General features: G+C 37.7%; 1 protein-coding gene across 2 annotated transcripts in view; it reads left to right on the top strand.

The window, feature by feature from the left end:
- LOC106063800 (calcium-dependent protein kinase C) overlaps positions 1-27139 on the top strand; it is a 108685-nt gene that overhangs the window by 44977 nt on the left and 36569 nt on the right. The window lies entirely within an intron of this gene.

The following is a 27139-nucleotide window of genomic DNA, read 5'->3' as shown; positions in this document are numbered from 1 at the left end:
CTCAAACATTAGCATTTCATCGATCTCCCGGACTAGACCTTACCAGTCCGCTCTATAGAAGGTGTACGTGTATTTCCTAGTCAAGAGAGGCGATACAAACATCAAGGCATACATTGAGGCCAGACAATGGTCATAATCAGGTGATCAAAAAATCTATTAGGAAAGAATGGACTTTGTAATTAGAAGATCTATGTGCTCTGTGCTGTTTTTTTATTTTATTTTTGGGTGAATCAGGTGCCAGTCTCTTACATTCATTAGCTGTGATGGCACACCCCCGCATTCATTTTTTTTCTGACAATTCTCCATGAGACTGAATCTTGAAGACATTATTAGAATGGCCTTTAATTATTTACTTGTAGAGGTAATAACACAAGAGGGGGAGGAGAGGGCTTAGCTTGGTGTTGACGAAACACATACATTTGGAAAGGAAAAGAACATTTGTGTTCTATTTCCAATGAGCTTGGTCATGTGATATGCCATTTGGACTCACGATGGTCCAGCAAGAGTTTTGTGTTAGGGCAACTATGTAATCAAGTCTCATTTAAACGTGGGAAACCTACAAGTCATTATTTCATATTCAAGCTCTTACTTACGGTTTTGACAAACACATTGAAGAGCTTCTGGATCACATCAGAAAGTGTCAGGTCCCACTTTCTAAACCATAACCGCAGCTTGATGAAAACAACAACAACAAACTTTAACATGTAGACGTATGAAACGGAGAGAGGGGGAGGGAACAATAAACTCTAATCTATGCTCTTTATTCGAAGCTCGAGCGACTATTTAACTTAATTCGGTGTTCGACCAAAATATTCGAATTTAAAATGTTCATGAAACCGAACAGATTTTTTTCTTAACTCGAACACTCGGGGCTATTCGACCAATAACTTTTTCAATCTTCAATTATGTAGTAGTAGTAGTTTCCCTTTCACACCTTGCGAACTATAGGGCAGATGATGTATAGGTCATCTGTTTCTGTGGCCCACGGTCAACGAGGGTGTCATGTGGCCAGTACAACGACCAACGCCTTTACTTTCTCAACTAATGTCAGGTACCCATTAGAGCTGGGTGGACTCAGAGGCGTTCAAAGGTCCCGAAATTAAAAAATCCCAGTTTTCACCAGGATAAGGGAGATAAACCTTGCAGTATTGATAAATGTGGCAGTGATTGTGCAGTGCTTACCCTTTTTTAAGCTTTTTTTTTTTTAAAGTATTTTTTTAAAATATATTTTGTTTTGTTTGTTTACCTCCTCGGCCTCCAGCCTTTAGAAAACAAAATCACGAACACAAGACATCTGGCCATTGTTTGGAGGCTGGGAGAGGTCCACAATGCAAAGCAAACTTTTTGAAATACGGCTTGCTTTATAGGAGGACAGTGTATCAGCCCTGAAAATAGGTCAATGTTTTCCACATGTGTGTGTCCAGGCTTTCCTTCCTTCCTTGTATGTATCTCATCTGAGCGCTTCCCATTCTTTTTTGTTTTATTCCTAGCCTCATCCTCTCTCCTTGTCTTGTGGTTGACGTCATGAAGTCATCAGGCAGAAAGAATCTTTCAATTTATCTAAAGCGACACTATCACGGTTGATTGGTCCAGTCCAGACATGTTTGTGTCAGTTTGTGGCATCCAGGAGGAAAAGTGAAGTCAAAGAGTGACACTCATCCTCCATCCACCCACACACGCACACACACATACCTCCTCCTTCTGTTCTGTTTCGTCTCCTGTTGTTTCGGGTAATAAGTGTTTGTGTGAGAGACACCAGTTGTATTTTAAAGTAAGAACGATAACTTACTACTAGTATTCATAGTCACATGTAAAGTATTCCTTTCAGACCTTGCGATCTACAGGGCAGATGATCTTATGTTTCTATGTCCAACGGTTATTGAGGGTATCATTGGGCCAGCATAACGACCAACCGCTTTTACGATCCCGAACTATGTCTGGTACCTATTATCAGGGACATTCTAAAATCCCAGTCTCCACCGAGATTCGAACCCGGTTCTAAATCCAAGCTCCTTGCCATTAAGCAATCACGCCCCGAAGGTCAAACTGAATCACAACTATTTTCACGTTAGCTATTTCCTCTGTTTGTTTTTTCTCTGTTTTCTTGTTTGAGATCCGGTTTTCATCATTTCATAAATATAGTCAATAAAAATAAATATAAAGAATAGTGAAAGCGACACGAAGAAATGGTGGGGTGCTGTAAGGTCACCTAAAAAAAGGAAGAAACTAAAAGTAGTAATACCGACGAAGATGTGTAGTTACACTGAGGAACTAAACAATGCCAACGACGCTGAGTGGAAAGATTACTGTTGCCATCTAAATAATTCTATTTACTTAGTGAAAGAGCTTTGAGATTTGATTTGACAGTGTTAAAAAAGGAAAAACATCATATACTGTTTAGAAACAACTTAACAACACTTCCAATAGTCTGTACACCAGAAACTGCAAAATATTTAGTGATCCGAAATTGATGTAAATATCCATGTAAACATGGATCTAGATCATACTCTAGTACATGTAAATTGTACGAACACTGTATAATTATATAGCATAATCGAAATAGATAAGGACTAGTAAGAACTATTATGCAGGACAATCAAAACGTATTGGCATGGTCCAGAGCAGGTAACTATATGTATTCATGCGTATTGTTTAGTCATCGACCTCCAAGACCACGCTAGAGTTTTGGAAACATCACATGAACTCCTTGAATGGATATCAAATGAAATATTTCTTTCATACTAACTATGCGCATCATTAAGCTAAGAAGTAAATCCTTTCTCTATGGTTGAAGCCTAACTGAATGACAGCAGACGTAAAGGTGACACATTTATCTTCGTGTTGCTGGCCACAAAAAGCGCTCAGATGACGGTCAAGACATGGCTAGTCGACTCCTAGTTCCTGTCGAGAAACTCTCACTGCGCATGTCTTTATTTTCACTTACTCTAGTAATGACAGTCATTTGTAGCTCTGATCACTATTTGTTTCGTCTAGACAAACTGTACATCTACATAAGAGTTCGCATCTACGATGTTGATTGATAAGTGCGTCTCTAAGTTGTTGAATGTTTAGTACATCTATTAGTGCATTGGCATAGGTGGAGAAAATGTTGTTGTTTTTTTGGGGTGGGTTTAGAAGACAATAATGAACATAATCGCAGGTCTAAAGCAATGAAATGCTAATTTCAAAGGGTTAAACAAGTGTTACAAGCAACATTTTATCTGCTGTCAAGTAAAGGCTGCTGTTTAGTTGTACTTTTTAGACTATAGTCACTGAAGTAATTTTAAAAATGACATTCACTGAAGTTCCTTATCATCTTTCTTCTGGTTTTAAATCCAGTGTTCCTGCACTTTACTTGCTTATAACTCGACAGTACGTAGCCTACACCCAGTGCCGGATTTAGGTATATGGAGGCTACTACAATTTTTCGAAAGCTTAAATGATTGATTCTATCTGAAAGCACGTTCTAGTTGAGAAGAAAGAAATAGAGCTCTTTTACATTGAATCTCACTTTCCTTTTCAACACAAATATTTGATAGACAAAGTTTGGTTTGTGAGTTTGTGGAGTGTCAGGCTCTTGGTAGACGCACTGTCGTAAATCAGGAGCTCTAGTGACTTATTCCGAGCATGCTACAAGCGTACACTTCTTAGTCACCACATTTTTGACAGCCGTAAAAATGCGTTAGAAAAAAACAACTTAAAAGTTTCTGACCCGTTGAAATTCGGATATATATTTTTATATCTTTTTTTGGAGCCCTCTTTCTTGTGGATACCCCGGGGCTGTAGCCCCACCTGCCCTCCCTTAAATCTGGCCCTTAGTACACCTTATATCATGTGTTTCCTTATACAATGATACCTACTTGTTACACCTTGTCCTTATATCATGTGCGACCGTCACCTTATACAATGATAGCGTTACAAATGGCATAGATCTTATCTAGTGCAGGCACGTAGATCTTGTGCTTCTCTCGATGTGCCGAGGAGATTGTATCGCTTTCCTGCTTGAAGAAATATCTAAATCTGTTCGTTCATTAAAATTTTAAATCTCAGCTTGATCTTGGCCGTCCTTTGAGTAATGGCCCCTTCTCCTTAGCCACTCCAGACCATGAGATAAGTGATAGAACGATAGACTTGCTCACCCAAGCCCTCCCTCTTGCCTGCATCACCATTCGATCGTTAGGAACACAGTGAGTGTGTGTCATCTTTCTGACAATTCTTTGTGAACATTTGAACTGGAACTTGTAGTCACCCTGTGTTTTGAAAAGCTGAAAATAATTCTTTCTTTGTTGACACATTTTATGGGCTCTCTGTATGAGAGTTTTGATATATTTAGAGATCGATGCCATGTTGAATTCACCCTCTACAGTGAGATACTTGCGTTAAAGAGTAAATTCGAATTTAATTCTGCTGACTATTGATGTCATCATGTTGACCTGCTCTTTGTATTGGATAGAGATTTCTCCTTTCTCTCTCTCTCATTCAGGCGTTAATGATCAGCCTCACAATGTTAATCATTAGTGATTAGCTTCAAACGATCAAGTCCTCGGTACCAATCCTTTTACATTAGGTTAACAATGGCAATCAGTAATGGTTTAGTCACGGTGCTTCAAACAAGGTGTGTGTTTTTTTTATCTTAACCTCATTAATAAGGCTTGTCCTCGAATCTTAATAATGAGGAGAGATGCAGTATCCCAGTGACTATGCAGTCCTAGCTGTGACTACATATTTTGTCACAAACGACAAAGAAAATACAGTTATCTGCTGGTGGTCGATTTAAATTTCGCCGTTTACCCCTGTCCACCTCGGCAGTAAGTTTCCTTTTGGTCCCAAGTGATCTCCAGCAGCTCCTTTCGGAGACAAGCTTCAGCCAGATATTCTCCGTGCCAGTTAGGGCAATCTGGCGCCAGTGTTTAAAGTGTTTCAATGGGGCACCTCTAGTACGCACTCCTTTTTTAAAGCTCGCCAAAAAAAATGCTTTTGACATGCGGTGGACCTCCCAAAACAATGGGAAAGACACTTTGTCCAGCTGTCTGACACTAAGTATTGCTTCTGTCTAGACCGACATTCTCAAGAAGCTCGTTGTTTGGTGTGGTCTTGCCCGTCATGTATGTATGATGGAGCGGTAGACACTTTTTGGAGAAAGCCCTTGAGAAGCCTTTAACTCATTAAATTATTTAGATTATAGATAATCGCGTGTATATGTGTGCTTAGAGAACACTGAAAAAACACTTTCTTTGTCATCCGTTTACAAGTTATTCAATAAAAACGTGTCTTTTCGCTAGGACGTCAGTTCATCAGTACAAAAACATTCCTTGCAAATCGATATTTCTAATTCGCTCTGACAATCTAATTGAATGTAATATCTTAAGAGGTGGTTGTATTGAAGGCAATAAAATGTTCGATTAAAACACCAATGTATACAACAACCTTCTAGATCTAACCAATCAATAAGTGACGGGCGATTGTCCCGCAAGGCAGAGAAAAGAATGCATGTAGAGAGCATTGTTAATTGTTTCTCTCTACAATTATCTACTTATAATACTTAATTAAATACAAATGAAATGTTTCTTTTAATAATGGACTCTAGGGCGGTCAGTTGTGCGTACTCTCAAAGCCATTCATAAGTCTACACCGCATTCACAGAAGTAAGCATGAATAAGTCAATAAGAGACCTGTAGTAACATTATCAGAGTTTGAAGGTCAGAAATAAAGTCCTTAAGTACTTGTCCAGGCTTTGGCTTTGAAACCTGTTTTACAATTGTTTTATACTTACCAAATTCATTAAACCCGACTGACTACCACACAATGCTACTCCCTCTCCCCAATTCCCACTAGCAGCAAATAGAACAAGTGACCTAATGTAAAGAAACCCCGCCACACCCAGCCACGTGATGCGGAGAGAATCCTCAACAAACCCATTACCCTTTAGGCGGAAATTATCTGTCCACAGCAAATCTTATTTCCAAAACTACAAAACTGGTTTTTTTTCCTTTCAGTAATTGAAACAGCTCTATCTATAGCCTCAGAAATTAATTCATTATAACTGTGTTGATTTTATTTCTACAAGTTTTAAAAAAAAGCATTAAGATCTAGATATATAGCCTATATGGCTGAAGGGTACTAGTCTAATGTATCTAATATTGTTTTCAAATCTTGAAAGTCTATTGACATTGATGCCACCACCGCAATAGTTTGCTGAAGTTTGATATAGCAAGTAGCTGTCCAGGTCTGTTTGTAGTGATCACTTTAGTAGACAAGATTAATCAGTGGTTTTTAATGCATTTTTTTAAAATAAACAATTTCACAGAAATACGTTTTTAGCAACCCCCGAAATTGGAAAAGCCGCTATTAGTTTTTGTGCGGTCTGTCTGTCCGTCCCTCCCGTTTAGAGGGAAAAAAAATAATTAGAAAAAGATATTGAAAACATGACATTTTAGATCTTGCAAAGTCCATGTTATACGGCTAATTTTTGTGTTTTCTGAAAGCAAACCTTTTAATTGTTAAAATTAAATAAGTTTGCGGGTTGTTGTTTTTTTTTCATAATTTATGCAAATGGTTTTGTTGTTTTCTAAAATAATGCCAATGAAAATATTTGAATGACTGAATAGGGTTTGTTGCTGAATATAAACATTATATATGTGTCAGACGCGAATTTTCAGTAAAAGAAATTACAAAAGTCATTTCTCTATAGAAGAAGTTACGAAGGCTATATAAAATACAACCACAGACCTATATATACTACAATAAATATAGGTTTTTGATTGCTAGTTACGATTTATTTAGGTAGGTGCTGTTTTACTATTACATACCAAGTATTAGAGTTTAGAAAAACCCAGGTTTGTTTCTTGTGCAACACTATTAGCTAACACCTCATATGATCTCTCCATTAGTATATTTAGATCTATAATCTAATTCTAGTCTAGATCTATATATAAAAATCGAATAGATCTAGTAATAGTATAGATCTTGAGACTAGATTGCCGAGTCTAGCCTATGCTATGCCTATAGTCAGTTTTTATTAGAAATGTCTAGATATTAATAAAGACTAAAGTTTTTTAATTATTAGATTATTAGATATAGACATAAGACATAGATCTAATAATACTGTAATCCGTTACTCAGTGATAGATTGCCTAACTTTCAACTAATAATAAATTAACAATTAACGTTGAATTACAAGAAAAGTAATCATTTTTCCCGACATTGAAAAAAGGTGCCGGTACCCCGTACCGGTGCGTACCGTCACAAAAATATATGTATATCTCAATCTTCTTTCATTAATTTTTTTTGCGAGGTTATTGCTACTTAATACATTGATACCGAATCGATTTAAATAGGGCCTAAGTATACAAGCAGGATTTCGAGCATTGGATAAATTTATTTTTGAAGTACAAAGTTTATGGAAGAGGCAATATATTAGTTGTTTGAAGTTTGTAACTTCTTAAATTCAGGCTAAAAATATCGAAGCCTACATTTTTACACTCATTTCTAAAGAATTAGAAGAGGTGGACTGACTCATAGTGTAGCTTGTGTACATCTGCAAAAACACAAACTCAGACTTTCAAAACTATTAAAAGAAAAACTTAGTGATTATTTTTACTGTATAATTCTATTATTATTCCTTTTTAGAATTAGGATATAAACAAAAATTTGCCATATGACTTTATCTAACAGAAAAAAAATTAAACTTACGTCTATTTATGCGGTTATTTAAAGTTACCTAGTAATATAAAATATATTGAACTAACACGTACATTCATCATAATGCAGCCATGCGATTTTTTTAGCATTATTTAGGACCAATATTTTACAAAGGCTGCTTGGAGAAATCAGGTATACCCATTAGGAGAAAAACGACCTCTTTACTCAAGAAAAATTTAAGAAACTAGAACAGACACAAAATAAACAGTGACATTCATAACAAAATAATATTCAAAATTGATTAGAGTAACACCCTTTTAAGTAATCATTTAAAGTTTAAAATCACTACAATTTTTTTCAACAATTATTTTGTGTATGAAATTGTGTATCGGAAAATGCCGGGTACATGAAATAAGCTAGTCCTAAAAAAACAACAACACAGATCTTGGGTAAAATACTCATCAAATAAAGTACTGTAAATGTATAGTTTCACGCGCTAGTTTCAGGTCTTTTCTTTTTATAGCCTCTATCGGGTTATATCCCAACTACCCGTATTTTTGTTCCTCTATCAGGCACACTTAAAATTATAGCATAATAATGTCAGTTTAATTTAAAAAGAGAACTGAAAAATACAAAGATATATAGGGAAAAAAGCGACTTCGGGCCCAATACATTTTAATCAAAGAAAAGAAACGGACTAGTCCAACAAACCCTATTAAGTGTTTTCTGTTATACAAGCGACTAAAACTTAAAGAAAGTGTATACTTTTGTTTTCAAAGAGAAAGAATGCATGTATGTATATAAGTCAAGTATAGTTTGAAAACAACTTTTAATAAGCATTGTTTCATATCATATACGTGAAGTGCACTTATTGACTCTCAAAATCCGTTAGACACTTAACCAAAGGGAAAGGCTTCTTCCTTAAATAAGAATAAGAGATTGACTTTTTACAGAACTATCAATTAGCTAATCAATCAGTAACACCTGTGAGGCCAGGCTCACGCTGAATCATATCTTCTTAACAGTCAGTTCATTGAATACATATAAATATTAACAGTGTAATAATTGTAATATTAACATATCTCAGTACCCTGTGATATATGGTCAGTCTGGTTGACAATATGATGACATCGACAAGCACATGTCCTATATTTTTGTGTGGACGGAGATAGACTTATGGTTGTTAATAGTTTCTAGTTCAAAGCTTCTGATATTCATTCTGAAAATATAGAAACCTGCTTTCATTTGTTTACTTTACCTGCCTAAGTGGACCCCTTCGGGACCCGAGCCTGAGTTTTCTGTTTCCAAACAGTCTTTGTCTTCAATGAGTTGCTTGTTGAAATTAGTTGAGAATCACAATTGTTGGTCCAAATGTTTTTGTCTCCCCTAGGAAGTGCATTGAACTTTCCCCTTCCATTCCCTAAGAGTTGACACCCCGCTCCACCACTTAATTCGAACATAAATACATAGTGTTGTCTGGACACATTGATACAGTCATGGCTAGTATCATACTTACTGTGGAAAACACGTCTGAAAACGTGTCTTGGTCATAATCTATAGCGGACAAAGTGTAGATGTAGTTTGAGCTGGCCGTGATGGCGTGATGTACAGAGCTAGCGTGACAGGTTAGGTTAAGGTGAGACGGTCAAACAAATTTGATCATGATTGAACGCTCATCATGTTAGCGAGAGCAAGTTGGTTGAAGAAGATGTTGTTGTTTTTTTTTGACGTTGTTAGGGTCGCTGATATTATACGTTAGAAATTATTTGCAGACTTTATAAATGGCAAAGCAGTCAGTCAACAAGTTAAACTTCAGCTTTTGAAAAAAAAAAAAAACGAAAAAAAAAAAAATGTTCGTTAGGAGTGTTCCTTAATTTCTATTTGTTTTCTTTCTTATAGATCACTGCACGTACTTTTGTTTGATCTCTCACTCTCTCTGTCTCTCTCTCTCTCTCTCTCTCTCTCTATCTCACTCTCTAAAACATACACGCTCGTGCAATTACTCTTGTCTTAGCTTGTGTTTGATATATAAAGTTGATTATTTCATTCTAATTCAGTAGTGACAGGAATAGATTGCCCAGCTGGCATCATATAAAGTTCCATCTTTCTAACATACCATGCGACTGTACTTGTAACTTTTCTCAAAGCTGTTTCACTTTCACCAAAAAAAAAAAAAAACAGTACTCTTGCAAACTGAAAACAATTTTGTGACAATCTAATGGAACGTAATATCTTAAGTGGTGGTTGTATTGAATGAAACGAAATGTTCGATTAAAACACCAATGTTTGGTCTTCTGGAAGCATTTTCATAAATAAAAAACTTAGCATTCGAAATGTTTTTGTTTTTTTGTGTCTGCCAGGATCGGTCAGACTGACACAAACATGTTTGGTTCTTGTACCTAAGAATGTATCAGTTGTCATTTGATTGTGTCCGATGAAGAATTGAACCAGGAATGAGCAACTTGTATAAGTCTTGTGGTTGCATATTAGAATAGACTAGTTGGATCAAGTATTTAGTTGCTGACCCACTGTTTGAGTTACGGAGGCAAGACTTAGCCTGAAACACATTCGTGTTCGTCTCAAATCAAGCTCTTTGATTGGTTTATACGTTTTGAGAAATCTATATTGAAATTTGCTGGGGTCAAGAAGTCAGTATCCAAATATTTACCCCACCCCCTTTTTTTTTTTCCAATCCCATTTAAAAATAACTGCCTTGTGTCCAACTCATTTAAACAAGATGGTACGGACTGTGTCTTGAGTTGTAGAAGTGTTGTGGTTTGGTCATCTGATTGGTCGTTTGATTGACGTTAAGTCTTGCTATCGGTAACCAACAGAGCTGAATAAGCTTTTGATTGGATTCCTGGGCTATTGGTAGATCCATAGCAGAATAATTTGGAGCCTGTTCTCCTGGATGTACAGCTAGTCCTTTTTTTTCCCTTTGGCTAATTGATTGGTCCTTAGTCTCCTGGCGTCTTCAGAAATGTAGTGCTAAAAAATGGCTTACTTCGTTTGTGTCATTGAAGCTTGAGAATCAACATCCAGACAGTTTAAAATATAAATATTTGAGAGCAGGTTAGAATTAGATGATCACTCGTGATAACACTTTAGGAAAGTTTGTTATCTTAATGGGCAACATGCACTTGTGTACGGAAGATCGTAGATCTTTTTTTATTTTAAATCCCTGTGTGCTATGTGATGACCTAACAGTTTGGATTGAGACGGTGAAACCGAATAAACAATAGCAATCATTGGTGACTGAGTGCATGGTATTCAGAGTCAATAATGAGCTGATTCAACGTCCATTGAAATTTAGGAAAAACACAAAATAAAGGATAAACTAGATGAAATGTTGCCAACCCAAGACAACCTTACAACAATGAAATCTATCAACGTCACCACGTCGCTGACCAAGATTGACCAGTAAACGTACGAAACCTCGCTCCTAACATTCAATCTGGTTTGTAAAATTGAACAGACTAATGACGTCCCCTGACCTAAATTATCTCCCCGTAGTGGGCGGGGGTGCCACTCTGGGTTGAGGTTCTTAACAGTATGTTGTTAAAGATTTTTTTGTTTGTTTGAATGTGCGCAGGATGTCTCTTCGTTTCTTTGAATGTGTGTATGTTAGTTGATTTAAGTGTGTGCATGTTCGTTTGTTTCGGTGTGTGTGTGTGTGTGTTGCTAGGGAATATTTGGACGAGATTGTCTTCTAATTTTGCTTAAATATATATATAAAAAAGGTATTTGTAAAAAGTCCGTGAGTCACAGGTTTCTGCAATGACAAGCTGAACGTTCTGTTGTCAATTCCATTTGGTTTATGTTTCGTATTCAACGTGTTTCAATTCTCTCTGCCAACACCTTGACCTTCTGTTTTGAACATGGAGTATCAATTATAAATAGTATATGATTTATATCCACATACGACTAAACCATTGCTGAAACTAGATGAAAACACTGTCCGTGTCCATATCGAAGTCAGTAGCGTAGCTAGGGTGGGGGGAGGAAGGAGGACTATTTGAAAATCCCCCCCCCCGGTCCCCCACTTGACCTGAGGGGGGGGGGGTCATCAATTCTTTTTCCCTGCGTGGAGAACGCACATTTATCTAAATAAAAAAAACTGCAAGTCAAATGTAGTCAAAGAAGGCGGCAGCACTGTTCAATACTAGAATGCGACAGACATTCTAAGTATATATAACACATTTTTTGCTTGATGTGTCTTGTGTCTTTAGGTGTCATTATCGTTGCAGACGCCTCTAATGAAACGGCTTATATTCTAAATAGTCCTATTTAGAAAATAAAGCGTCTCGCTAATAATGCCATCCTTTCTTGGTTAGTATTCGAAATGAAAAATACAATGAAAACAAATAGAGCGCCTTCGTTTGAGAATCGCTGCTCTGTGGGATCTGATCAACTGCCACTCCAACAATAGTACAAAAGAAGTTAACAAACACTTTCTTTCTTCTCTTACAAAGTCTGTTCATAACTATCGAGGTCACCGTTGTGACGTAATGTGTGAAAACTGACCCGCCTAGAGTTTGTGTGTAACTCTAACTTCTTTTTGTCATCTTGTAAAATTAGCTTTCATGTGTACTATTACCTTGTTTATTCTTGGCTAATTAGGAATTTATATTGCCATCCTCCTTTTTTTTTAGAGTGTTAACAAAAAAATTCTTTCAACTATTTTATCTCCTGGCATGCCTATTGTTTGAATATATGTATATATAAACTATCTCTATTCAACTCGTAACTTCTTGGAAACTTCGGGGTGGGCTTAAAAACCTGGACACGGATCTCGATAACGGCTATAACGATTATCTTAGGGATGTGACAGTTGCTGTGTATCGTTGAGAATTGGTAGCTCGTTGACTACACTGGGAACACGAGTTGGACCGTCATAGTTTTTAAAGTAAAAAAAAAAAACAATAAAAATTAGGCTAGAAAATATTTATTTTGGATGGAATATACGTCCTCGGGTATTCGCATGTAGGCATTATTCATTCAAGAGTTTAATAATTAATGATTGGGAACATTTTGCGCATAGCTTTTGTAAGTTTAGATCTAAAGGCCTATAGAGTTGTATAAAGTTTAGTAGGTCTTACATTCGCTTTCGGAAAGGGGGGGGGGGGGTAATAATGCTCTTTGAAATCTAACATTTATTATTAAGAGAAAAGTAATCGCTTTAAAATTGTATAGAGGAGCCATAGTCTTTATTTGTTATTTCTAGTATTTTATATGTTTTTCTCGCTTGTTTGTTTTTAATGTTAAATATCATCTTTGCATATTTTGAGTTTCTCGTCCCCCCCCCCCCCTCTGTTGTACCATTCTTTGAGTCCCCAATGTTCCACTTGAATTCCATACATGAACACTTCAGATGTCCTTGCTATCAATGGGCTGTCAATGAGGAAGTTGGACAAGACAATGGCAGACAGTTTGCTCGTGTCCAACGTTTCTATAACGAAGCATTTCTTTGGAGGGATGGTATTGATTCGGTATGGCTACAATGTCACTGTGACGCTGTCGGCATACTTTGGGTGTGTGTGCCTGGGGTGGTGAGGGGGTAAGTATAAGTGTTGAATACTCGTCGTTGGTCTGTAGTACCAACAGCTAAGTACAACTGAAATCTGCGTAGGAGTATCAGAATCTTAATGTAGAACTTAACTTAAACAAATTCTTTTTAAAACAAAGCATAGAAATATAGAGTAAAATCAATTATTCTGTATCAATCATCTAATTAATTTTAATAGATCTAGACTCTAACTCTAGACCAACAATTATAAATTTGTGCGATTGGAAATAGGTTTTTTTTTTGTAGCACAACTTTCATGCTTATGGCATGCTCGGTGCGCTCTGCTCCAATCACTTTTGTGGATCTGGTATTGGGTGGTGGTGGTGGGGGGGGGGGGGGAGGGGGAGATATCCGGGAGAAGGTTTCTTTGCTGCCTTTTCAAAAACTATTTTTGTAAATGTTGCTCGAGCCTGAAATCAAACTCTAGGTCTCGAGCCTCCATGATGGAAGGCTGACGTGCTAGTCACTTAGCTATTCAAGTACTTTGAAGATTGTATAGTCTTTAAACAGTCTATATTTAAACATTTTTAGCGAACGAACTGATTCTCTACTCAGGGCTTGGCTTATGTCCCCTTAGCTTAGTACATTTTCTATAGAAAACAATATTAATTTTTTAATTACGACTAACTGATGAACTGATAAACTAATTGGTCAGGTTTTTTTTTAATTGAATCGTGTTTTGTCATTGACAAATGAATAATTGTACAAAGTTTCAATTTGATCCTAGAAGTGGATGTGGGAGATAGAACGTGTACAAGATTCCACCCAGACAGACGGAGTGAATGAACCTAAGCTTTGTAAACTAGTAGACTAACCATTGAAGCAAGATGTAACGTGTACAAGATTCCACCCAGACAGACGGAGTGAATGAATCTAAGCTTTGTAAACTAGTAGACTAACCATTGAAGCATGATGTAACGTGTACAAGATTCCACCCAGACAGACGGAGTGAATGAACCTAAGCTTTGTAAACTAGTAGACTAACCATTGAAGCATGATGTAACGTGTACAAGATTCCACCCAGACAGACGGAGTGAATGAACCTAAGCTTTGTAAACTAGTACACTAACCATTGAAGCATGACTCACCCTACAAAATACACGTCTTTCTGTCACTCGTCTCTCCCTTATCCCCCCCCCCCCCTCTTCGCACTATGAACTCCTATACGAAAGACCTAAACATATAACGACATTATAGTTTTAACATAACTTAGACCAATATCCGGCATATATGTTGTATAAGTTTACTGCTTAGAGCCTTCCTTTGCAAACCAACATCCTGTTTCAGGATATTTTTGGGTAATGTTATTAGCTCGGCGGTGTCCAGCCTCACTCTGTAATATACAATTATGCGAAGCATACATTCAAATGTGACATTTCAATTGAGAAATCGTTCTTATGTGTTTGTTTCAGTATTGTTCTATGCTATATATTTCTGTTTTTGAGAGGTATCGTGAAATACAAAATTTCTTGTGTAACATTAAATGTTCATTAGATAGGCATTTCTATGTATTTTAGACTTGCTGATCTCCGTCTCGACAGGTCTGGGTAACCAAAAATTCTCGACCTGTATGGCGACATTTATGCACTACGCAAGACAGCAGGGCTTCTGTCCAGAGCTTTTGCAAGAGAGGATTTAAGCCTCTGAAGCCCTCACTCAAATGGAGTTTGATGATGATGATGATGATGATATATTTTAGGTCTGGGTTTGTGTGTCAGACTGTCAGAGAGGAACTTAAATGTATTTTGGGTCTGTGTGTGTGTGTCAGAGAGAAAAAGATTATGAGAAAAAAAAGCCCATGTGTGACTTGAAACCTAACATTGTACGTAGTGCTAATGTTACTTAACAGTCAGAACTGAACAAATCCAATGACGCTCTGTTATTCGCTGTGCAATAAACAATTGATGGGAGTGAAATATGAGCAAACACTTGTGGGCCATAACAATGGCCCTTGATGGCCAGTTCGTGTCGCCCTTCACCTTTGCTAGGAGAAGCCGATTCATTGGTCTCCCTGTGCCGGGGGTGTTGGCGTGGAGTGCCATTGATATGTCTACTGGTGGGTCTGGGTGAGACGGGGCGCCACTGCGTTAACAAGCTTGATTCAGTCATTGTGAATGACGTTTACCATCATTTCATTCTCCTGCACTTCACTCCTGCTCCCACCAACCTCTTCCAAACAAAACACAAAAGCTTTTTGTTTGTGTAGGACTTACATTATAGAACAGTTTTGTCAGAGTTGATTTTCTAGTTTGTTAGTGATTTCTCATCCAGCTACCCGCGCAGACCTAATTGTGTACAGTAGTAGTTCACAACCCCATGTTTGCTAGTTGACACTTTTTGAAAAGCGCCGAAAGAAGCCATTGTTGATGTGGTTTGGGATGTAAGGTCTCTAACTGGCCAACAAGAAATGGAGTAGACTCTAGAAATGAACCTTTTATGAAATAAACTTGAGATTGATGTCATTTTTAAAGTGCTTTGCCAAAACTGGTGGATTTCAATTGACCAAACTTCACTGTCTGAATATATTTGTTTCAATGGGAAATCTACGTGGAATAAGAATAAGAAAGTGGCAGGATCTAGATCACCTGATCTTCTAGCATCTCTGTGGCAAGATTTACTTTAGTTCATCATCCCCATAACCGGTGGAGACATTGAAATGATTTGCATTATGTGACTAGAAGGTGTGATCTAAAAAGAAGAAAAACAGCACTTGAACAGACTATTAACCAAATCGCAAAATAGTGAAGCCCATGACTGGCATTTGTAGAAGTATTAAGTGGATGTACACAGCAGTTGTTTAACCATGTATCATGCAATAAGCAACAGCAGAAGATCAACATTTCCCAAAGAAATAGTCCGGCGATTAACCACGTGACCAGCGTGTAGCCAATAGAACACTTCATTCTGTGTGTCACACTAACCCTAACGACCACTAGTGGAGTCAAACATAGCAAGGCGGTGAAGCACGAAGTCATTTTGTTCCGTGCTCGAATGTTTAGACAACGAAATGGTTAAAACATTTAAATGCCTTTGATTTAACCAATTTCCATCAACTGTTAAGCCTGAAAAGATAATATCATATGTAATTGTCACATTCAAATGTTTGGAATGAATTCATCTGTGATCTAATACTTTTGGCTTCAATTAACTTGTCGTTTCAAATCTTTCAGGCGCTAAAAAAAATGTTTTTTTTCTCTGGTCTAATTAAAGTCCAGACGTCATTCGAACACATGGTCTGACTCCACACACACGTTGAAGACAATATTGAATACATTTCAGTCAAGAAATCTAAAAAAGTGAATCTCAATTCAATCTCATTCATTCTTTGCTCTGTTACAGTGTCTTCTTTTCATTAAATATATATTTGCATGAAAGATGAGACTCGGAAAACAAAAAGTGTTAAGGGTAAAGGACATTGAAAAGTAACGCAAAAAGTTGTGTATTGAATTATGTATACACAATTATTTTCTGGTTCATTTAATAATGTGAATGTTTTTTTTTTTAAATCTGGTTTCTATTGTAAGCTTCATTCTAAACCACTCTTGACCAGCAATCTCTTTCTAAATCTCATTTTTCAAGAAATTGACTTTCTAAACTCCAAAGGAAATGACGTACTAGTTGAGCCCAGCTTTCCAGAGATGTGTGTCTTTTAAAGGTCAAGTCTGAATGAGTCTGAATGTCGGCAGATAGTTCTTCAACGTGCTGCTACATCAAGTAGAAAGTTCAGTCATCGTTGTCTCATTAAAAACATAATATAGAGATTCCTACAAACAGTCTGATGTATTCATTGGTTTCCTGGATAACTCCTTCGGTTGACTAACTAGTGAAGTGACGACTACTAGATGAAGTGTGTTGTGTTCCATTAGATGGGAAACAGCGGTGATTGGACAATGTCATGGGAGATAAATGTTTCAATCATAACACAATAGTCACCTACTTCCTCTTCAGGTGACAATAGTTTTACTCACATTGTATATATGTAGCATGCATGCATTCGGCTTTGTTTCAGCACTTGGCTTCACATTGGTATTTAAGTAGCGTGTATTCAAGAGATATGGAAATGCTCATGTGTGCAAGAGAACACAAAGAGAAAGAGGAGTCAGAAAATGTCGTACAAAGAGATGCTTTACAGAAAATACAATTTAATGAGTATAGAGAAAAGAAGAAAGAAATTTCAGTCATAAATCTGTAGAGAGTGTGGCTCATTGAGTCAGAAAGACTTAGAAGGGAACAGTGTTTACTATAAATATAGGTACAGACTACTATTACAGAGAACCATGGAATAATACAACCAAAATGTCACCTATCAATGAAGTATCGGTATGGTGTGTATTCGAATAAATTGCGATGATCTGGCCTAGATAGCCTGCCATGTTTACCATGGATGCATCAGGGGAAGTAAGAACTGTCCCCAAAATGTTAGTTCCCAGTTTTGTGGTTACCTGAAACTAGAATAGATAATGCATCGTTGACAGTTATGTCGTGCGTCCGCAACATGGGGACTATTGCGTAATGGTGTCAAGTCTCTAAATAAAATTCACAAAATTAAAATCTAGTACCGATGCTTGGTAAGAAGGATGTGCTGAATATAGACTACAGTTTTTACATATTGTTTAGAGCAGCGATGCCCAAACTACGACCCGCGGGGCCCGCGACGTGCTTCTATCCGGCCCGCCAAAGCATTGGAACAAAATGTAAAAATTAAAAAGAATTAAAAAATTAGAATGATGAAAGAATATTCTCTTTCAGTTAGGATTCTCACTCAATCTTTGATGAATTCCATCTTTATGTTTGGTATTCTAATATTCGTGGTAAATATTTTTTGTATTGTAAGAACACAAGTTTGTTTTTTTTCAGTGGCGATAAAACTAGACAGCTATTTTTAATTATTAAAAAATAAAGCTACTGTCTTGAGCTAGCCGTGTCCTGACACCTAGTGTGTGCAACACAGAGCATCATTGATGCATCATTTTGGGTCGTGTTCTTTTGATATCAAAGCGATTGGTACCGTAGTGTTTAACGTTTGTGATTAAATGAAATGGGAGAGCCTAAGAAACGAAAAGTGGACTCTGAATGTAGAAACTTTCAGGAAAAGTGGACAGATCTTTACTTTTTTTGTGGAATATGATAGTATGATTTGTAAAGAAAGTGTGGCTGTTTTTAAAGAACATAACATTAAAATGCATTATGAACCCAACACATAAACACATATGGTGGCATTCTTGGTTTTAGCCGCGAAGACAAGATTGCCTAGTTACGACTAGAGATTGGGGGATTGACAAGAATATTTAACAAAAAGAGACGAGAAAATGAGTCTGCGATAAGGGCCAGCTACAGAGTTGCTCACATCTTAAGTAGAGCAATGAAGCCTTTTTCCGATGGCGAATGTGTAAAAAAGTGCTTGCTAGCAGTGATGGAAGAAATGTGTCCGGAAAAGAAGAATGCAGCAGAAGCTGTTAGCTTTTCTCGCAAGACAATTACAAGGCGAGTGGAAGATATGGGTGAAAATCTCCATTCACAATTAAAAGACAGAGCAGCAGAATTCGAAATGTTTTCTATTGCTGCTGACGAGTCCACTGACATAACTGATACTCCGCAACTCTTGGTATTTATTCGCGGTACAAACAGTAATTTTGGATATAAAAGAGGAGTGAGAAGCTATGAGGAGCATGCATAGGACTACAACAGGAGAAGACCTGTTCAAAGAAGTGTCAACCATCATAGATGACCTTGCTCTTCCTTGGAATAAATTAGTTGGAGTGACTACTGATGGCGCTAGAAATATGTTTGGATGTCACAGCGGAATGACAGCAAGAGTTATTTAAAAAGTTGTTGAGTCAAATGGAACTGAACCCCTGCGGCTTCACTGCATCATTCACCAACAATATCTCTGTGGAAAGGTTTTGACTCTGGACCATGTGATGATGATTGTGCTCAACACTGTAAATTTCATCAAATCACAGGCGTTGAATCACAAAACTTTCAAAGATTTTCTGACAGAAATAGAGTCTGAATATGAAGATGTTCTATTTCACAGTGAAGTGCGCTGGTTAAGCCGAGGAAAGGTATTAAAAGTTTTTTTTTGATTTGAGACAAGAAATTGAAATATTAATGACCGATAAATCAAAACAAGTGCCACAACAGAACGACCCCTCATGGTTCTGGGATTTGGCTATTTTATGCGACATCACATCACATCTAAATGAACTCAACACCAAACTACAAGGTAAAGACAAAATGATTTCGCATGTGTATGCAGACATATGTGCTTTCCAAACAAAATTGCAACTCTTCATTCAACAGGCAGAAAAAATGCATCTTATCCACTTTCCAACCTGTACCACTCTACAAAATGATAAGCAGCTAAATATATCTTTCCCTAAAGAAAGAATGATCCAACATCTGAGGCTCTTAATGAATAATTTCAGTGAAAGATTTTTGGATTTTCAGAATTTAAAAAATGAAATCCGTCTTTTTGGAAATCCGTTTGCTACCGATGTGTCAAGTGCTCCGGCAGATCTGCAACTGGAACTGATTGACTTACAAAGCCAGACATCCCTGTTTGACAAATTTCAAGTGATGCAGACTATTGACTTCTACTCCATGTTACCTGCAGAAGCGTTTCCAAATCTTCGAAAACAAGCGATAAGGATGATCACAATGTTTTTAAGCACTTATTTATGTGAACAAACTTTTTCAATGATGAAACGGGCGAAAACCATGTGACGTAATCGCCTCACGGATGAACATCTAGATTCAGTGCTCTGACTTTGTGCTTCATCTATGTAGCCAGATATTCAGAAGATGGTTTTGAATAAACTTCATGCATCACATTAATTTATGTAAGTAGGTGCACAAATAAAACTAATAAAAATAGCTTATTGTATATTTAATTTTTTTTCTTTTTGATGATATGGCTCGCGACACGAATGCCGAAAATTAAAATGGCCCGCAGACCAATTAACGTTGGGCATCACTGGTTTAGAGTTTCGACTTTATATTGCTTTTTTTTTTTAGTGCAATAGCAAAACTGTCTCTTGCTACGTACAACGGGAATATTGAAAATAAATACACTAATCATCACAGCGACCCCCACTCCACTCCGCAACAACATAAGTCAAAGATCCAATCAAGATGATGCCGGACAGATGCTTTTGATCTTGATCGAACCGTTGCAACAGAAAAAGCTTGAAGGTCCTCAGAACAATGCCAATGCTGGACTCATGTGTATACATTTGAATGAAATGCGTACGTGTTTAATTTAGGGTGACCAAATGTTTTGTCATTTGATGTCTTCTCCTCAATGGGTCTAAGCCTCACCTGCAATCTATCTGGTGTTTTAATCCTCGACTTCTTTTTGAATGAGCGCTTCATATCAAGTGAAAACTTTTGTTCTTTAAATTTATATTCTAGACATTAAAATGATTTAGAAAAAGGTGAACATTGAGTGCAGGATGTGAACATCTCAATGTTCATGTTTCTACTACACTTTGCTGTGCCAGACATAGTTTGATTCTGTGTGTTAGCTCATTGGGGTGAGAAAGGGCGAGTTCGTTGTGTGGGGTGAGGTGCCAAGATATTGACCAGTGTCCGACTAAATTGCCAGGCGCCACTATTACCTCCTACAAGGTTTAGAGTTTTGATTGAGTCAATGGCTAGCATTTCTTAGCACGTGCTGTTGGAGGGAAAGATTACACGAGATGGGGAGATAATCGAAGCTTCTTAATTACGGGTCACTGTCTGAATTCGTCTAAATTAATGTCGTGCTTAACCTTCTCTCTCAGTCTCTCAATATATCTATATATCTCTCTGTCTATCTCTATCTATCTATCTCAGATGATTTTTAGAGTTAGTTGTAGGTTGAGATTGTGTACAAAGCACGGCTGTAGAGACCTGTACAAAGCACGGCTGTAGAGACCTGTACAAAGCACGGCTGTAGAGACCTGTACAAAGCACGGCTGTAGAGACCTGTACAAAGCACGGCTGTAGAGACCTGTACAAAGCACGGCTGTAGAGACCTGTACAAAGCACGGCTGTAGAGACCTAGATCTACAAGAAGCATTAGGAACGTAAAAAATCAAAGCTAATCATGACTTGAATTGACCTCGATTCTGTCTAGCTGATATTCATGTCTTGAGACACTTTCATTTCATTAATAATTGAGACAGTTGTTGGACGTCGTCTGTTAGGGATTGTGATTGGATGACGTCCCAGATTCAATGAACACAATATAGAATGCGAATGTTTCCTGGAGAGTTGGAGATGATTTCACTTGATGTCCTGGCCTCTGATTGTTTTCTGCAGAATGAATTAATTTCACTTGTCGTTTTTAAACAGATTTACACCTTAAGCTCTGTAAGCGTCCGGCATTATAAGAAAGATGATTTATTTTTGTTCCGGTTTAATTGCCATTTCCCTCTAGTGGTAGAAACTGAAGTAATTCATTTCAAATACTAGAAGCCGAGAGATGTGAGTCTACCACACCAGATGTTGTTTACAATCAAGTAGTAAGTAGTACAAGTTTAGCTAGTCAGCTGATCAACACTTCACACGGTACGGACTTAATAAGCCTGTAAATTTTGGAGGCATTGTAGCTGACCAGTCAGGTAGACTCGATGGGGGTAGCTTACAATAGTGAATTGATCCAAACACCAATATGTTATTTCTTTTTACCTAGGACTGGATTGAGGCGCAAATACAAAGGAAGTAACTAAATTGAGGCACAAATACAAAGGGAGTAACTAAATTGAGGCACAAACACAAAGAAAGTAACTAAATTGAGGCACAAACACAAAGGAAGTAACTAAATTGAGGCACAAACACAAAGGAAGTAACTAAATTGAGACACAAATACAAAGGAAGTAACTAAATTGAGGCACAAACACAAAGAAAGTAACTAAATTGAGGCACAAACACAAAGGAAGTAACTAAATTGAGGCACAAACACAAAGGAAGTAACTAAATTGAGACACAAATACAAAGGAAGTAACTAAATTGAGGCACAAACACAAAGGAAGTAACTAAATTGAGGCACAAATACAAAGGAAGTAACTAAATTGAGGCACAAATACAAAGGAAGTAACTAAATTGAGGCACAAATACAAAGGAAGTAACTAAATTGAGGCACAAATACAAAGGAAGTAACTAAATTGAGGCACAAATACAAAGGAAGTAACTAAATTGAGGCACAAACACAAAGGAAGTAACTAAATTGAGGCACAAATACAAAGGAAGTAACTAAATTGAGACACAAATACAAAGGAAGTAACTAAATTGAGGCACAAATACAAAGGAAGTAACTAAATTGAGGCACAAATACAAAGGAAGTAACTAAATTGAGGCAAAAACACAAAGGAAGTAACTAAATTGAGACACAAATACAAAGGAAGTAACTAAATTGAGGCACAAATACATAGGAAGTAACTAAATTGAGGCACAAATACAAAGGAAGTAACTAAATTGAGGCACAAATACAAAGGAAGTAACTAAATTGAGGCACAAATACAAAGGAAGTAACTAAATTGAGGCACAAACACAAAGGAAGTAACTAAATTGAGGCACAAATACAAAGGAAGTAACTAAATTGAGACACAAATACAAAGGAAGTAACTAAATTGAGGCACAAATACAAAGGAAGTAACTAAATTGAGGCACAAACACAAAGGAAGTAACTAAATTGAGGCACAAATACAAAGGAAGTAACTAAATTGAGGCACAAATACAAAGGAAGTAACTAAATTGAGACACAAATCCAAAGGAAGTAACTAAATTGAGACACAAATCCAAAGGAAGTAACTAAATTGAGACACAAATACAAAGGAAGTAACTAAATTGAGGCACAAATACAAAGGAAGTAACTAAATTGAGGCACAAACACAAAGGAAGTAACTAAATTGAGGCACAAATACAAAGGAAGTAACTAAATTGAGACACAAATACAAAGGAAGTAACTAAATTGAGACACAAACACAAAGGAAGTAACTAAATTGAGACACAAATACAAAGGAAGTAACTAAATTGAGACACAAATACAAAGGAAGTAACTAAATTGAGACGTGAAGCAAGGAATATAAAAAAAAATAATTTTTTGTTTGTTTTTTTAAGACCATTCCTTTTCTTATACAGCTGACCAACCTTTATAAGTTTGGACTTTTTAACAAATAAATGATTTTTTAATTTTTTTTTTAAAAAGGACTTCTATTCCCTCCCTTCTTTTTAAAAAAAAATCCTGATGAAACGAATGTATAAATCTAATCAAAGTATATACAATTATAATAAGCCTATAGACCTTTAGAAGACGGTGGCAAAATGAAAGTCTATTTATTTATTTAACGCTTAAATCGTGCATAGATTCGGTAATACCCACTGACGTATGTCTTCAGGATGTAGAATGTCTTGAACTCCAAAGAAAAATCATAACGCTCAAACCAGAGTTTTCCCAGAGAGGCCAATTAGCAATGGTCTTGTGTGGATTTAGACGTATGGTTAAAGATTATGTAAAGAGATCATATGGGTTGGGGGTGGGGGGCATTCGTGTTGCTCAATTTAATTCATACTTGAACATTACGTTATGTATATTGAATGTAATGCATTTAGTTGACCCAGAATGTGCAATCAAATAAACAAAGTCTGAGGACTCCCGAGTACGAAAGAATCTATTTCCATTGAAGGAATGTATCGTAGTATTTAGAATTGACCTCCAATATAGTCTCATGATACCAAGCTACAGGTCATTATCAGATGAGACTAAATCAGTCGAGACTTTTCACGGCAGTGTGTCACCTAGGGTGCGGTCACAGTGAGGTGTCTCTCTCTGTGCTCCTCCCTGTCAGCAGCTAGCTCATCTCGAGCCAGAGAAAATAGAAGTGTCCGGTATGTCCAGTTCAATACTGGCTGTATTCTTGTCAGCTACAAAAACTCTTTTATTATAGCAGACAGTCAAACACACTTGTGTGTGTGTGTGTGTGTGTAGGTGTGATCTGCTCTCTGCTCTCTTCCTCTCCCTCTCTCGGTCGAGGCGACATGAAATGTCACTTGAATGTCTAAGACAATGTAGAGCTTTTATAAACAGCATTTTGATTTGAAAAAGTTATTCCATTTAGTTGACTTTATAAACAGCATTTTGATATTATGAACAAGTTATTATATTTAGTTGAGGTAATCTAAAGAGCACTTTGATTTGAAGAAGTTAGTCCATTTAATTTGCTTTTATCTGACACCGTGTTCTTTGTTGCATTATCACAAAATTCAGTTGTTGACTTTGATCTCAGTTGGATTATGCCTATAAACATAGAAAACCGTATACACACACACACACACGGACTCTTTTCCAGGGGGGGGGGGCATCAACAAGCAGGGCAAGTTTGCGACGACCTGACGACCTAAGACCACGTCAGTGTTTAACTAAGTGTGAAGCCAAAATGTGTTGATTTAGTTCTCTGGTGACTGGCGTGTCAAAGCAATAGTCTTCCTTTTGGCGCTTTAGTTCTCTGGTGACAGCGTGTCAGAGCAATGGTCTTCCTTTTGGCGCTTTAGTTCTCTGGTGACAGGCGTGTCAGAGCAATAGTCTTCCTTTTGGCGCTTTAGTTCTCTGGTGGCAGGCGTGGCAGAGCAATAGTCTTCCTGTTGGCGCTATAGTTCTCTGGTGACAGGCGTGTCAGAGCAATAGTCTTCCTTTTGGCGCTTAGTTCTCTGGTGACAGGCGTATCAGAGCAATAGTTTTCCTTTTGGCGCTTTAGTTCTCTGGTGACAGGCGTGTCAGAGCAATAGTCTTCCTTTTGGCGCTTTAGTTCTCTGGTGACAGGCGTGTCAGAGCAATAGTCTTCCTTTTGGCGCTTTAGTTCTCTGGTGGGGCGTGGGGGTAGATTGAAGCAGATCACAACAAGACTTGAAGAAGACACGGGTGTAGATTGAAGCAGATCACACCAAGACTTGAAGAAGACACGGGTGTAGATTGAAGCAGATCACACCAAGACTTGAAGAAGACATGGGTGTAGATTGAAGCAGATCACACCAAGGCATGAAGAAGACACGGGGGTAGATTGAAGCAGATCACACCATGGCATGAAGAAGACACAGGGGTAGATTAAAGCAGATCACACCAAGGCATGAAGAAGACACAGGGGTAGATTGAAGCAGATCACACCAAGGCATGAAGAAGACACAGGGGTAGATTGAAGCAGATCACACCAAGGCATGAAGAAGACACAGGGGTAGATTAAAGCAGATCACACCAAGGCATGAAGAAGACACAGGGGTAGATTGAAGCAGATCACACCAAGGCATGAAGAAGACACAGGGGTAGATTAAAGCAGATCACACCAAGGCATGAAGAAGACACAGGGGTAGATTGAAGCAGATCACACCAAGGCATGAAGAAGACACAGGGGTAGATTGAAGCAGATCACACCAAGGCATGAAGAAGACACAGGGGTAGATTAAAGCAGATCACACCAAGGCATGAAGAAGACACAGGGGTAGATTGAAGCAGATCACACCAAGGCATGAAGAAGACACAGGGGTAGATTAAAGCAGATCACACCAAGGCATGAAGAAGACACAGGGGTAGATTGAAGCAGATCACACCAAGGCATGAAGAAGACACAGGGGTAGATTGAAGCAGATCACACCAAGGCATGAAGAAGACACAGGGGTAGATTGAAGCAGATCACACCAAGGCATGAAGAAGACACAGGGGTAGATTGAAGCAGATCACACCAAGACTTGAAGAAGACACAGGGGTAGATTGAAGCAGATCACACCAAGACTTGAAGAAGACACAGGGGTAGATTGAAGCAGATCACACCAAGGCAAGGAGGGCTAATACATTCTGTAAGACGGTGTCTATTTCTTACTGCCCGTGTCATCTTCTCTCGGCTTTTGTCTAGTTGATGACAAGAAAGTTCTTTTTTTTTTCACCAGCTCCACCTCTGTCTCCCTCAGTTTGTTGACACTGGGCCACAGTCTCGGGAGGTCGAGCTAAAATGTTGTCATCATGGCACGACACTGTGAATGTTTCTGATGCGATGAAATGAGCCCATCAGTGGAGACCTCGTGACACACGTCCTCCCGTCGATTCCATTAACTCGGTCAAATCAAATTTACATTTCTTCGGGGTGTCCCTTTCATGCCGACCGTACGGCGTTCGTTGATTCAGAGACGGTCACACACAGCCTCATGAAACCAGGAAGTATTGTATTAGAGGCCCTCTTCGCTACAACAACAAATAATATAGGGATGAAAAAGTTGATTCATTCTAAGTGTCTTGATCTCTAGACATTGAATTGTCCTATAGATGTTGGTTTGTAGGGTCTCGCAATCTATTCGTACAAACCAAAACATCGTTGTTCTGCACACACACACACACACAGTTAGGGGCATTTGGAACAAAAACGTATGGAGTATGCCGTTTATGTATGTTGTTTTTTTTTATCTTAGTTTTGTGAGTGTTGTATGTTTATTTTTTTTAAATGTATGTTGTGTGTGTTTGTTGTACTTTTGAATGAATTTTGATGTTTTATATTTATTTTGTATGTTATTTGTTGTTGTTGTTTTTTTTACTGAATATCTTTACGTTCCGACTTATTTCTCTGCACTTGATGGAGATAATTAAACTGAATACTACTCTGGTTAACGTTCAAATCTGTGCACTACAAAACCTAATGGTCTCTTCGTTTTACTGATTGGATAAGGAAACCCAGTTGAAAGCTTCCTATTTACATCTTTCTAGTTTTAGACTATAAGGCGAATGTTTCTCTTCTGGAAACCTAATGTTAGATGAAAACTGCACTAGCTCTGCTGTTCAGCTGTACCAGTCATACTAACACACACGTACTTGTCATACAGACACACACGTACCTGTCATACAGACACACACGTACTTGTCATACAGACACACACGTACCTGTCATACAGACACACACGTACCTGTCA

Source organism: Biomphalaria glabrata, chromosome 2 (assembly GCF_947242115.1).
Source record: "Biomphalaria glabrata chromosome 2, xgBioGlab47.1, whole genome shotgun sequence".
NCBI classification, from domain to species: domain Eukaryota; kingdom Metazoa; phylum Mollusca; class Gastropoda; family Planorbidae; genus Biomphalaria; species Biomphalaria glabrata.
The sequence above is the reverse complement of the archived record's forward strand: the minus strand, read 5'-3'. Positions and strand labels throughout refer to the sequence as shown.